Genomic DNA, 11,443 nt, shown 5'->3' with positions numbered 1-11,443 from the left:
TCTTTACAATTACATTGTCAGATGGTTGGCTACTAAGGACGCTCGACTGTGCCCCAGGCTCTGTCTGGAGAAGAGCATCCCGCAAGGGGAGTGAGACATGCTCCTCTCTGAGAGTGAAGGGACAGTGGCCAGCGCAATCGTATGGCTGCTCTGGCTCCCCTGGAGGTGGAGACGGGCACTGCCGCAGGTGACTCAAGGGCCTGTCTAGAGACCAGCCCCGCCACCTGTTGACCATAGAAATCCGCAGATGGACACGGCTCTTGCTGGAGGAAGGCAGGGTGTTGGAGACACTGCCTGAGGCTGTTTAACCTCCAAGCGCCAGGATGGGCTGTGTCACTTCAAAGCTCTCTTCCAGATCCCAAGGCTTCAAGTTCCAGGACGGTAAGCACCCAAGGCCTTGGGATTCAGAGGACAGAGAATTCCAAGTGGTGCAAGTCCTGAGACTCTGAGAAGTGTCCTCAGGAACAGCATCCCCGGGCCGCCCTCCTCCATAGAAGTCACACAGCTTATTCAAACCCATGGGGGCGCCTCCCCTTGACATTGGGGAAGTCAACATTTCTGCCCAGAAGCCTCCACAGCCAACCTGTCACCAGAAAACCAGAGGTGGGTTATCCAAAGGAGAGGTGCTAATTAGTCATCTAAGACCAGGGCTCGTGCAAATGAAACACAGGGACATGAGACCCTCAGTATGTTCTGTCCAGAGTGTGCCCTCCTGAGACAGGTCTTCTCAGATGCTTGCTGTCCCTGGCTGGGTCATTGGGAAAGTCAGAAGCCTAAGTCCTTGCCCTGGGGCAGGGTCTAGCTCTTGAGAAGGAGACATTCCAGTGGGTCTCAGAGTTTTAACTCCCTCCTCACCATGGTGAGAAGGGTGGGAAGGCCACCTGATGTGTCCTTGGATCTTGTTGCTGACTTACTGTGCTGCCATCCCTGGGGGGAGGCTCGGATTCACTGGGGCGGAGGGGCCTTGAGAGACATACGGCCAAGCACACCCTGTCCAGCCTCCCTGGAACGTGTGGCCCCCGAAGGACAAAAGAACAGCCTGACCACAGGCCCAGCCCTGGGAACAAGGGGTGGCTTCTGGCCCTGGGACTGATGAGCTCATCAGGTTCCTCTGGCCTCATGCAGGCCAGAACGTTCCCTATGCTGCAGAACCCTCAGAACCTGAACCCTGTCCCCACCCGTGCCTGGCACAGCAGCCTAGAGCTGCCTGGCGGGAGCAGGGCTCTATCTGCAGGGCACGGCAGGTAGGAAGCAGAATGGGGAGTTGTCTTGACCATGAAGTTAAGCGTGGGTGTGAACCTGGCACTCGAGAACTCACATCTGGCACAACTGCCTTCTCCAGGTTAATATTCCAGTGCCTCAGACCTCTACTCAAGCCCAGGTGTTTCTTTATTTTTATTTTTATTTATTTATGGTAGTCACAGAGAGAGAGAGAGGCAGAGACATAGGCAGAGGGAGAAGCAGGCTCCATGCACCAGGAGCCCGACGTGGGATTCAATCCCGGGTCTCCAGGATTGTGCCCTGGGCCAAAGGCAGGCGCTAAACCGCTGCACCACCCAGGGATCCCAGCCCAGATGTTTCTATGTGACTCCACAGTTCAGCTCAGCACTGAGTTGGGGCAGGAGCTGATCCTCCCCCAGCCCTAGCACACATGCCAGCTGCCAGGCAGGGGCCCTGGTAGGCTAAAATGCCACTGCAGTTGGAGAGGGACATCCCTGGGGCCAGGAGGACTGGCTCTGATCACTGAATGCCCACAGGTTTCTTTCCTCTAAGCCGAGAGCCCACTGTGGAACGGGATGCACTCACACACTCCTACACACGGTCACCTTGGACTTTGTATGTATGGATTTATGTATGGATTTATCCATATGGTTTTTTGCCACTCAGCAAAAACCAGTGGGTCCCAGCAGTTCTCAACTGACTGCTGAATTCCTGGTGCCTGGCACACAGTAGGCACTTAGTCAGCACCTGAATGAATGAATGAGGCTAATGCATCGAGGTCATCCAGGCCCCAGCAGTTCTCAGGCTGCCCTTGCTGGATTCCCCACTCCCCTCCCGGTGGACAGATGGGGGTGCTGAGGCAGAGGCCAGGCAGCCCGCCGGCTCTGGCGATTTCACCTGAGTGGCTTGGACCTCAGGCTCTGGGCTTTGTGCATGGACTTTGGCTCTGGGCTCGAGCCTAATCCTCATTCCCTGTATCCTCCTCACTTCCAGCTTGGCCGTGGGCCTCCCTTCTTCCCAGCTCTGCAGGGTCTGTGAGACACCGGGGGAGGGTGAGTGGCATCCTCCATTTCCTCTTCACCGAAGCTGGTGGAAGGGTGTGTCTCCGGCCTCTGGGGCTCCCTGTGGGCAACAGTGGGATTGGATCATGGCAGAGGGCCCGTGGGGCCTGCCTCCCACCGGACACTGGAAGCAGCTCCTTGGCCTCCCTCCTCTCCATGTCACCCTCTCCCAGGTCCCGGCTGTGTCTGACTCATTGGCCCCTCATCCCACCCCTTCACCACCTGACACAGCTGACAGATGGATCCCCCACCCCCCATCCCTGGGGCATGGGCAACTGGACTAACCGGTATTTCTAGACTCAGAGTCAACGCAGGGGTGGATACTACCCTGGCACTGAGCTAGGATTTCACCTCTACCCACTTTGGTGATCCTTGTCGGACTCTGTGAAGTGCCGTGTATTGACTCCGCGTCGCACTCGAGGAAACTGGGGTGCAGAGGGTTGAAGCTACTGGCCCAGGACGAAGAGCTGAGCTGGTGCTTCTCCACACACCACCCAGGAGCCCCACGCCGGCCCTCGCCCCCCTCTCCTCTGTGTTACATGATCCTCACCCTGCGGAGCTGCGAGTGTTGGCAAGCGTGGCATCTCCGGGGAGTGGGGAGCCCTCGGGAGCAAAGCCAGGCTCCGGGGCCAGGCCGGGGGGCAGGATGGTCTCCCCGGGGGGCCTGGAGCCAGCCAGCCAGGCGCTGGTAGTTTACAGCTGTTCTCACGACACAGGGGGCAGAATCCAAGACTTTCCCAGCCACTGAAGAGGGGCATCTCCATCTGTGCCCGTGTCCCTGTGATGCCACCAGCTCTGTCCGCGACGGGAGCTGCCAAGGGAGGAGAAACCTTCTGTCATCGTCCTGGGGCAAGGAACAGCCCTCCTGCCACACTCACTGCCTGGTTACCTTTCTCCTGCTTCACAGGAACAGGACCCAGTCTTGCTTGAAGCTGTCTACCCCCAGGCCACAAAAAGCCTCAAATGTCGCAGGGCCACCAACCGCCACAAAGCCTCCGCTGCTCAGAGCGTAGGAGCCCCGAGAATCAGACGCCGCTCAGGGGTTCACTGTCAGAGTGTTTGTCCTCCGACTCCCGCACCGGCCCCGTATGTGGTCCTGCTGCCCTCTGGCCCTTTGGAGCCCATGTGAGCTGAGATTTTTCTTTGTTTCTTTGTTTCTTTCTCTTTTTTTTTTTTTTTAAAGATTTTATTTATTTATTCATGATAGACACAGAGAGAGAGAGGGGCAGAGACACAGGCCGAGGGAGAAGCAGGCTCCACGCAGGGAGCCCGACGCGGGACTCGATCCCGGGACTCTGGGATCACGCCCTGGGCCGAAGGTGGCGCTAAACCACTGAGCCACCGGGGCTGCCTGTGAGCGGAGATTTCCGAGCAGGAGCACAGCCACAGGCGGCTGGCTTGGGGCGGCTATGAAATCTGACAGCAACTGGCAGGGCTGCGAGGGACATTTCGATATCATGTCCTGCAGTGGGTCCAAGGACCGCACAGCCCTGGCACCAAGGCCGCGCCCAGTCCGAGGCTCTAGGGGAAGATCCTTCCTTGCCTCTTCTAGGTTCTGTGGCCCAAGACATCCCTAGCCTGTGGCTGCATCCCGCCATTGTCTGTCTCCGCATCTACACGGCCTTCTCCTCTTCTCTGTGTCCATCCTCTGAGGGTCTCTTGCAAGGACACTTGTCACTGGATGACCTCAGCTCGCAATCCTTAATTTAATTACATCTATAAAGCCTACCTTCTCCAAATAAGATCCCATTCACAGGTGCTGGGGGTTGGCACGTAGGCATATCTTTTGGGGGGAGCACAATTCAACTCACGACAGGTCATTATGTCACACATTATAGGTCTACACCGGCCGGGGAGGCCCTGTGGGATCTGGTGCCCATCCAAACTCTGCACCTCCCACCTCAGCCCACCGCTGCCCACTTCCACCCCGGCACCCCTGCTGTTTCTCCAGCACACCAGGTTAGCTCTGGCCTGGGCTCCTCGGGTGCTGGTCCCGCTGCTGGGAGAGTGCACCGTGGTCTTTCACACACCTCTCATCATCAGAGACAGCGTTCTTTAGGGTGTCAATCTTCTGATGGGGAGGCCTCCTTGGTCACCCCGTCTAAACTTCTGACACTCTTCCAAGCACTCCCTCTCTGTCTCCTGCTGTGTCTGTCCCCTCAGCGCTCATCACATTGAACCTACATGCAGTTTCCTCCTTTATCTGTGTGCTGTCTGCCCTCTCCTAGGAGGCAGGGCTGTTTCTGTCAGTTGTGCTCATGGCTGTGTCTCAGCAGCTAGAAGGGCTGGGGCAAGGCGGCCTTGGTTGAATGCATGAATAAATGAATAAATGAATGAATGAATGGATAAGCCTCTGCTTAGGCTGAGTTCTGAGTTCCCAGAAGCCTTCATGGTTGTGCTAGCCCCACTTCCCTGAACTTTTGGCACAACTTGGACTCTGAAGGGCCCACAAGTCAACCTGTGAGCATCCTCTTTATCAAGGGTAAGTCTAGAAGGGGGTCACTACTGCTTCTGCAGACACTCCCTGAGTCCACAGACAAGTCAACCCCAGGCCCTGGGTCTCTCCTGGCCCCTCTTGCCACACACTTGCCCTGGTCACAGTCATCCCATTCAGACATGTGTACCCAGGGACCAGTGTGGGAAGGATGGGTGGGCCCTGCTGCCCCTGCCCCCCTTCAGAGCTGCCATGGGAGAGGGGCACAGGGTGGGAGCAGGTCCTTCTGATGCACTAAAGCCTGGATGAAGGCCTCCAGGGCACAGAGGAACACACATGGGCAGCGCCCAAGGCCCTGCAACACTGTGGGGAGGCTCCCCCAAACACCACCCCTACATTTGGTTGAAAATCCTCCCCAGCAGAGTCTCCACTTCAGAAGTGGTAGATTATGGCCAGAACCCTGGGCCCAGAGGTAGGCAGGACCCTGTCTTTCCCCTCCCAGCTGTGGGACACACACACATTCCCTTCTATTGCTGGTCTGCTTCCTCATCCCTAAGTCAGGGCGCTCGAGCGCAGGAGGGATGGCTGAAATAGGATTCTTCTATGTTGACCCAAAGAGCTCTGTTGTGGCTGCCTGGAGCATTGAGTTGAGAAGGATTCTGAGGTTCAGTCGAGGGTTACAAGGAAGGAAGCACAGTGGTCAGTTAGCAATGTCTGCCATGGGGCTGGCGGGGGGCGGGGGCCGGGGGAGAGTGAGTGCCAAGGTGTGGGAAGGCTCAGTGAGATGTGTGTGACGGTGCTTTGGGCTACAGGTCTACACGGGTCTGCGGATGCCTGCGGGAGCACCAGAAGTCCTTGCTGGGTTCGGTTGGGGACTCTGAGGCAGCCGAGGTGACTGCTGGCCGGGAAATCCTCAGTGACCCAGTGGAGACACTGCTCCTTTCCTAGGCTGGAGTGGAGGCCACAGGACAGTGAGCCGAGGCCCCACACTACACTTTGGCTTCGGTGTAGCCCTGGTGCTTGCCGGTGGAGGCTGGCTTCTGGCCCGGGCTTGGATCAATGCGGCCGTGGCCCTGCCTGGGCCTGGCCAATGCCCTCCTCAGCTGTCAGAAGAGAGGGCTCCTCGGGACAGACACGGAGCCCCGCACACCCCCTCCCGGAATGCTGGGAAGACTTTTCACAGCCAGAGTTGCCAGAGCAGCCTGAGCGCCTTGGCCACCTTGGGAGGAGGTGCCCCAACATGCCTAGAGCCTCCGTTTCCCATCCGTGAGGTAGGAATCACACCAGCTGTTGACTTCTCAGGAGGGGCAGGTGTAGCTGTGCCTGGCAGAAAGGCAATGGCCGTTGGGTGGGTGAGTGGCAGCCACATGGCCAGGGCCAGAGCTGTGGCCACCTAGAGGATGGACCACCTTTTCCTAATGCGCACAAAGGCGCCCTGCGGGCCAGTGGCAGCTCTGGGGTTCCAGATCATGCTGAACCACTAGCTTCATCGTTACAGATCTTCATGCTCTGAATGAGGCAGGCAGGTTCAGAAAGAGGGAGTCATCCGACGTGGTGCCAGGAAGGCTTCCTGGAGGAGGGAGGGCTTGAGCTGCGCCTTGCGGGGTCCGAAGCAACGTTGACCACCACGGGCCAAGTCTGGACAGCTGACTTCCCCCAGACGGACTGCGACCGCTCTGTGCCTTTCCCAGCAGAGCTGTTTACTTTCCTACTTCTGTATTTTGGTTCCTGCTGACTCTTCTGTGACATAAATGCAAATGAGACAACAAGCACAACAACTTCAAAGCCAAGGAAGCCTGCGGAGGGGGCTGTCCCCACGGGACCCTGCTGGGCAGGGAAGCTGGGCAAGGGGATGGCCCCCTCCCTCAGTGTCTGCCCTCCCCCGGGCTCAGCTCAGCTGGGTGAAGAGGCCTTCAAAGGGCCCCAAGGCCTCTGAGCGACCAGCAGGAGAGGGCGGCTGGGGGCAGAGTTCTGCACTAACCGACAAGAACTTCTAGCATGGCTCACGGCTGGATTTTCCACATAATTTTTTTTTTTTCTTTTACCACTGGGAACTTAATTCAAAGGTTTTCCTGTGCGGAGCTCCAGAATATAAAATGGAAGAAGGAATGACCCGGAGCTTACACCCTATCCACTTTTTGGACACCTTCCTGAAACACTTCTTGGGCCACCAGTAGTTTGAAAACTCCTGAGCCCCAGGATGCGACCCAAATGTTTAAAGCTCTTGCCAACTTTCCCCTCTGCCTGCCCAACACCTCTGCAGCCCCACGTGTGGCCACACCAGGTACTCCCGTTCCTGGCCAGGCCTTCACAGGTTTTCACACTGTCTGCTTTGTCATCCCAAATGCTAATCTCTCTCCCTTTCTTCCTTCCTCCCTCTCATTTTTCTCCTGGAAAACTCCTACTCATCCTTCACGACCCCAGCTAGGATACCACTTTGTTAGAGAAGCTTTTACCGTGATGTCCCTCCACCAGCCACTCACAGATGTAGACAAAGTGGTCCTTTCTTCCTCTCCCTTTGCTTCGTCCCCAGCCCAGCATCAAAGTATTCCTTCTACTGTGTTTGAAGTACCTGATTCCCTGTTTGTCCCCACAAGTGTCTAATCTCCTTCAGAGCCTGCTGTCTTTTCACCTCTGCCTTCCCTAGGGCTGGGAACCCATCTGCCCTATATGGGTGACTGCTCAGTGGTGTCGGGAGGCAGCCACAGGGGCCTCAGCTTACTGGCCTAAAGGTGGGATTTGGGCCACTTGATGGTGTTTGGAGGTCCAGCTCAGGGCTACTCCTAAGGCCACACAAAGTGGTTGAGCCTGCATCATTGCTAATTTCCGCATGCAGAGGGAGGCCCAGAGGATGGAGGAACCCTGGGCTCCCTCGATCTTTCTGGTGTGGCTTTGGAGATCCAGGTTTATAGGCCTTGAGCAGTGTAAGGCTCTTCATCTTAGCTCCGGCCACTGCCGCCCCCCACCCCCGGCCCTCCAGCCCAGCAGGAAAGAGGCATCTCTGTTCCAGGACTCTGGGGCAAAAGGTCACTTCCTGGGCCAGGGTAACCATGGCAGCAGCGTGATCGCCTCCCTTCCCCTCTCCCCCAGCAGCCTCGGACCAGCCAACTGTCTTCACAAGCTCTGATTTTGTCCAAATCTGAAGTTTCAGGCTGAGGAAGGTCTTGCACCAGTTTCTGAGCCCCGGCCAGATTCCCAGGTGTCCTGGGCAGTGTAGGATCTGCCGCTTACTCATCCGGGGGGCTCCTGTAAGCTGCTGAGCCTTCTGCTTCAGTTTCCTCAGCTACAAGGGAAGGAAGCTGATTTTGGTGAGAGGTGATCAAAACTGGGCTGAAGAAGCCTTAGGATTCCACAGACCTAAGAGTACTTTTGCCAAGCCCACTACTTTGCACGTTTTTTTTTGTTTTGTTTTGTTTTAATGTCAGACATGTTAAAGCTCTGGGTAGGATTTTTTGCTTGAGAAAAGAATAAAGATTTTAGCTGATTAAAAAAAAAAACACCTGTGAATTACTAGATACGATTTCTATGCATTTAGACACCCAGTGTGTCCTGAAATTCTCAAAATTGGGACAGAGAGAAACTGGGGGGGAAAAGAGCTGTTTCCTGTTTCCCAGCCATGAACCTCTGCTGTCATTGTGACATTACGAGGTGCCTGCAAAGCCTCTGTCTTCCCTGTCTTTTGCTTTCAATGTCAGCATTTCACTCACTTAAGACCGACTATATTTTTGTGCTCTTCAAATTCTTTTAGGGGTGCCTGGGTGGCTCAGATGGTTGAGCATCTGCCTTGGGCTCAGGTCATGATCCCAAGGTCCTGGGCTCGAGTCCCACATCAGGCTCACTGCTGGGGGCGGTGTGGGGGTAGGGGAGTCTGCTTCACTCTCTCCCTCTGCTGCCCCCCCTGCTTGTGCTCTCTCGCTCTCACTCTCTCTCATATAAATGGGTGGATAAAATCATTAGATAAATAAACAAAGTCTACTTTTAAATCTCCCTCCTCCTTCTCCATGGGTTCCTGGGGTGGTCAGCGGAGTGTCTCCCTGGCATAGGGGAGGGAGGGGATGGATGTGGGGGAGGTAGGCTGGGGGTTGGCTGGATGGGGTGAGCGGTGTGGAGACAGGGACACGGGGAACTGAAGCCCGAGTGAGCACTATCCCCTGGGACCTGGGGCCTATAGGAGAGGTTACTAAACTCTGCGGGCAAAGTTTCTATTATTCTGCCCAGGCTCCTGGCAGCCGACCCAGTAACAGGGGCTGCTGGGATTCCAAAACAGGAACTGGGGCAAGAAGATGGAGGAGCTGTCACGGCCCAGGGCTGAGCGAGGACACAGCAGTGCCGGCCTGTCCCACACTCCCTGCCACCCCCCGGGGCCCAGGGAAATGCCTCTGACGTGGGCAGTGCTGCCAGCCACAGCGAGCCACCTGGATTCATGCCCAGCTGGGGACAGGAGCCTGCATCACCCCAGTCGTCCTGGCCACCCAGGTCAAGCAACTGAGATGTGGGTATTTTAAAATCAGAATGGGACACATTCCAAACCCGGAGTCTGTCTCAGGAGAGAGTATTGGCACTGGAGACGGAGGCCAAAGGACCTTTGAACCTACTCTGCAATGTTCTCTTTTTTCTTCCCCCAAGGAAAACGTATTCGTGGACTACTTAGGTAATAAAAATTATTAAAAGCCTTAAAGAACTTACTGTAAAAATATCAACTGTCTTACAGTTAACTCCGAACATGCTCCTTTTTAGAGATGGGGGTAGGGACTGACTGGTTCGGACCGTGCTCCCGACTTGTCAAGTGGTCAGATCTGGCTCCTTGGGCCTCCGTTTCTCCATCTGTACAACGGGGAGGTGAACCCAACAGGCTCCAAGGTCCTTCCAGCCCTGACATCAGGTAACAAGAAGCTTTACTGTGTGAGGCAGCAAACAACCAAACTGACAGTCTGTGTCTGTCCAGGTTCTTCTGGGCCTTCTCAAGGTTTATACTTATGTGGTCTGGATTCATTCCAGATGCAGTGTCCCCTGAGCTGCGAGCCCTCAGGGGCTTGGGTGTGGTCCCAGGGCCATAGGCGACCGCAGAGCAGCCCGGGGCTCTTCGGGCAGCTGAGCTGAGCTGCCTTTCTGGGGACAGTATGCCAGGCCTCAGAAAGCCTCAGGGTAGTCAGGACAAACACTGGCCTAGCAGCAGGATTTGTCACGTCCCTTTCTGAGTTGGGGATTGAACAGCCATGACCTGTGTGTGTCATTAAGACAGAGATGGTCTGGTGAGGGACATTGGCCCAGTGACCCTGCCCCCGGCACCAATCGCTATGACAACAGCTCAATAGGGTCCCAAGAGCCTAAGAATCCTGCTTCCACTGAGAGCGGGGTTGGCTAAGGTCAGACAAAGAAGGATTAATAGAGCCCTGTTCTCATTAAGCCACAAAGCGCCATTATTACAAGTCGCAATGGCTCTACCAGGAGATGCATCATGTTTTCAAGTCACAGAAAGCCCAGTACACCAAAGGGAATGGTTCCAGCATCAGCCTCATAGTCACCCTGAGCCCAGAATCTGAGGAGGAAGAGAAAAACGAGAAACACCCCAATGTTCAATAGATGGTTACATAAAGCATAGCGCGGTCAAACCACAGCCTGGGCTGCACTCATGCACACGTCCACGTTCATGATGTTATTGCGTTGAAGTCCTCACAGTACACGGAAACAAGGTTACAAAATCTGTCCATAGATGCCTTTTTTGTTAAGAAAAAATCATATGTATATCTATAAATCATATACATATATATGTATACACAGCAAAAATACAGAAGAAAATATTTTAAAATGTTTTCAGTGATTATCTTTGGCAAATGTCACTTTTTTCTCTTGGTTTATCTGTATTTTATAATGAACATATATTGATTTTTCTTATATATATATTTTTAAGATTTTTATTTATTCATGCGAGACAGAGAGAGAGAGAGAGAGAGAGAGAGAGGCAGAGACACAGGCAGAGGGAGAAGCAGACTCCATGCAGGGAGCCCGACGTGGGACTCGATCTTGGGTCTCTAGGATCAGGCTCTGGGCCGAAGGCGGCGCTAAACCGCTGAGCCACCCGGGCTGCCCTTTTCTTGTATTTCTAAACACTTGTTTTCTTAAACGTTGGTACAGAGAATTAGAGGATGGTCATTCTTTCCCTCTGTAGTCAAACTTCAGTTAATAAAACTTATAAGACCTCATTGATTTGGAGGATCAAATTTTCTTGTAAAGAATATTTATAATCTAATATTTATAATGTAATATTTTATTAATTCAGGAACACATTTTTTAAAATTTTGCATTAGTTGCATTTTCCTTGGCCATTAAGAAGCCCTGTGTATGTAATTCTACACACTGACTTTACCCTTAGTTCTCTGTCAGATGCATACTTATGTTTTGTCTAGAATTCTTTATTTATAGTTTTCTTCTTATTTGAATTTCCATAAGTAGCATCAAATTATGTTTGGATCAAAGTGTCATATCATTTAAAAAATTCTTTAAAAGTCTCAGCTTGAAAAAACAAAAAAGAGAATCAAGAGCTTTTGCTATTTTGGTATGGGCACAGTTTTCTATGTGAAATATTGTTTTAAAAAACGGGGAAATCTATGACCCCAAAAGTACAAACTACCAAAGAAAACCAAAACACATTGGTCTTCGTTAAAATCTAAAACTTCTGTGCTTCAAAGAACACTACTGAAAAAGTGAAAAGGTAGCCCACAGAGTG

The 11,443-nt window shown here is 53.8% G+C and overlaps 1 long non-coding RNA gene across 1 annotated transcript; it reads right to left on the bottom strand.

Moving 5' to 3' along the window:
* Nucleotides 1-1,352: 1,352 nt before the first annotated feature.
* Nucleotides 1,353-10,004, bottom strand: LOC140601673 (uncharacterized). Its single transcript, XR_012004679.1, has 3 exons — nucleotides 9,403-10,004; nucleotides 2,833-3,093; nucleotides 1,353-2,343 (listed from the first exon to the last, which is right to left on the bottom strand). It is a non-coding gene; the product is annotated as an uncharacterized lncRNA (long non-coding RNA).
* Nucleotides 10,005-11,443: the final 1,439 nt, after the last annotated feature.

This window comes from Canis lupus, chromosome 12, assembly GCF_048164855.1.
Source record: "Canis lupus baileyi chromosome 12, mCanLup2.hap1, whole genome shotgun sequence".
Taxonomy (NCBI): Eukaryota; Metazoa; Chordata; class Mammalia; order Carnivora; family Canidae; genus Canis; species Canis lupus.
The sequence above is the reverse complement of the archived record's forward strand: the minus strand, read 5'-3'. Positions and strand labels throughout refer to the sequence as shown.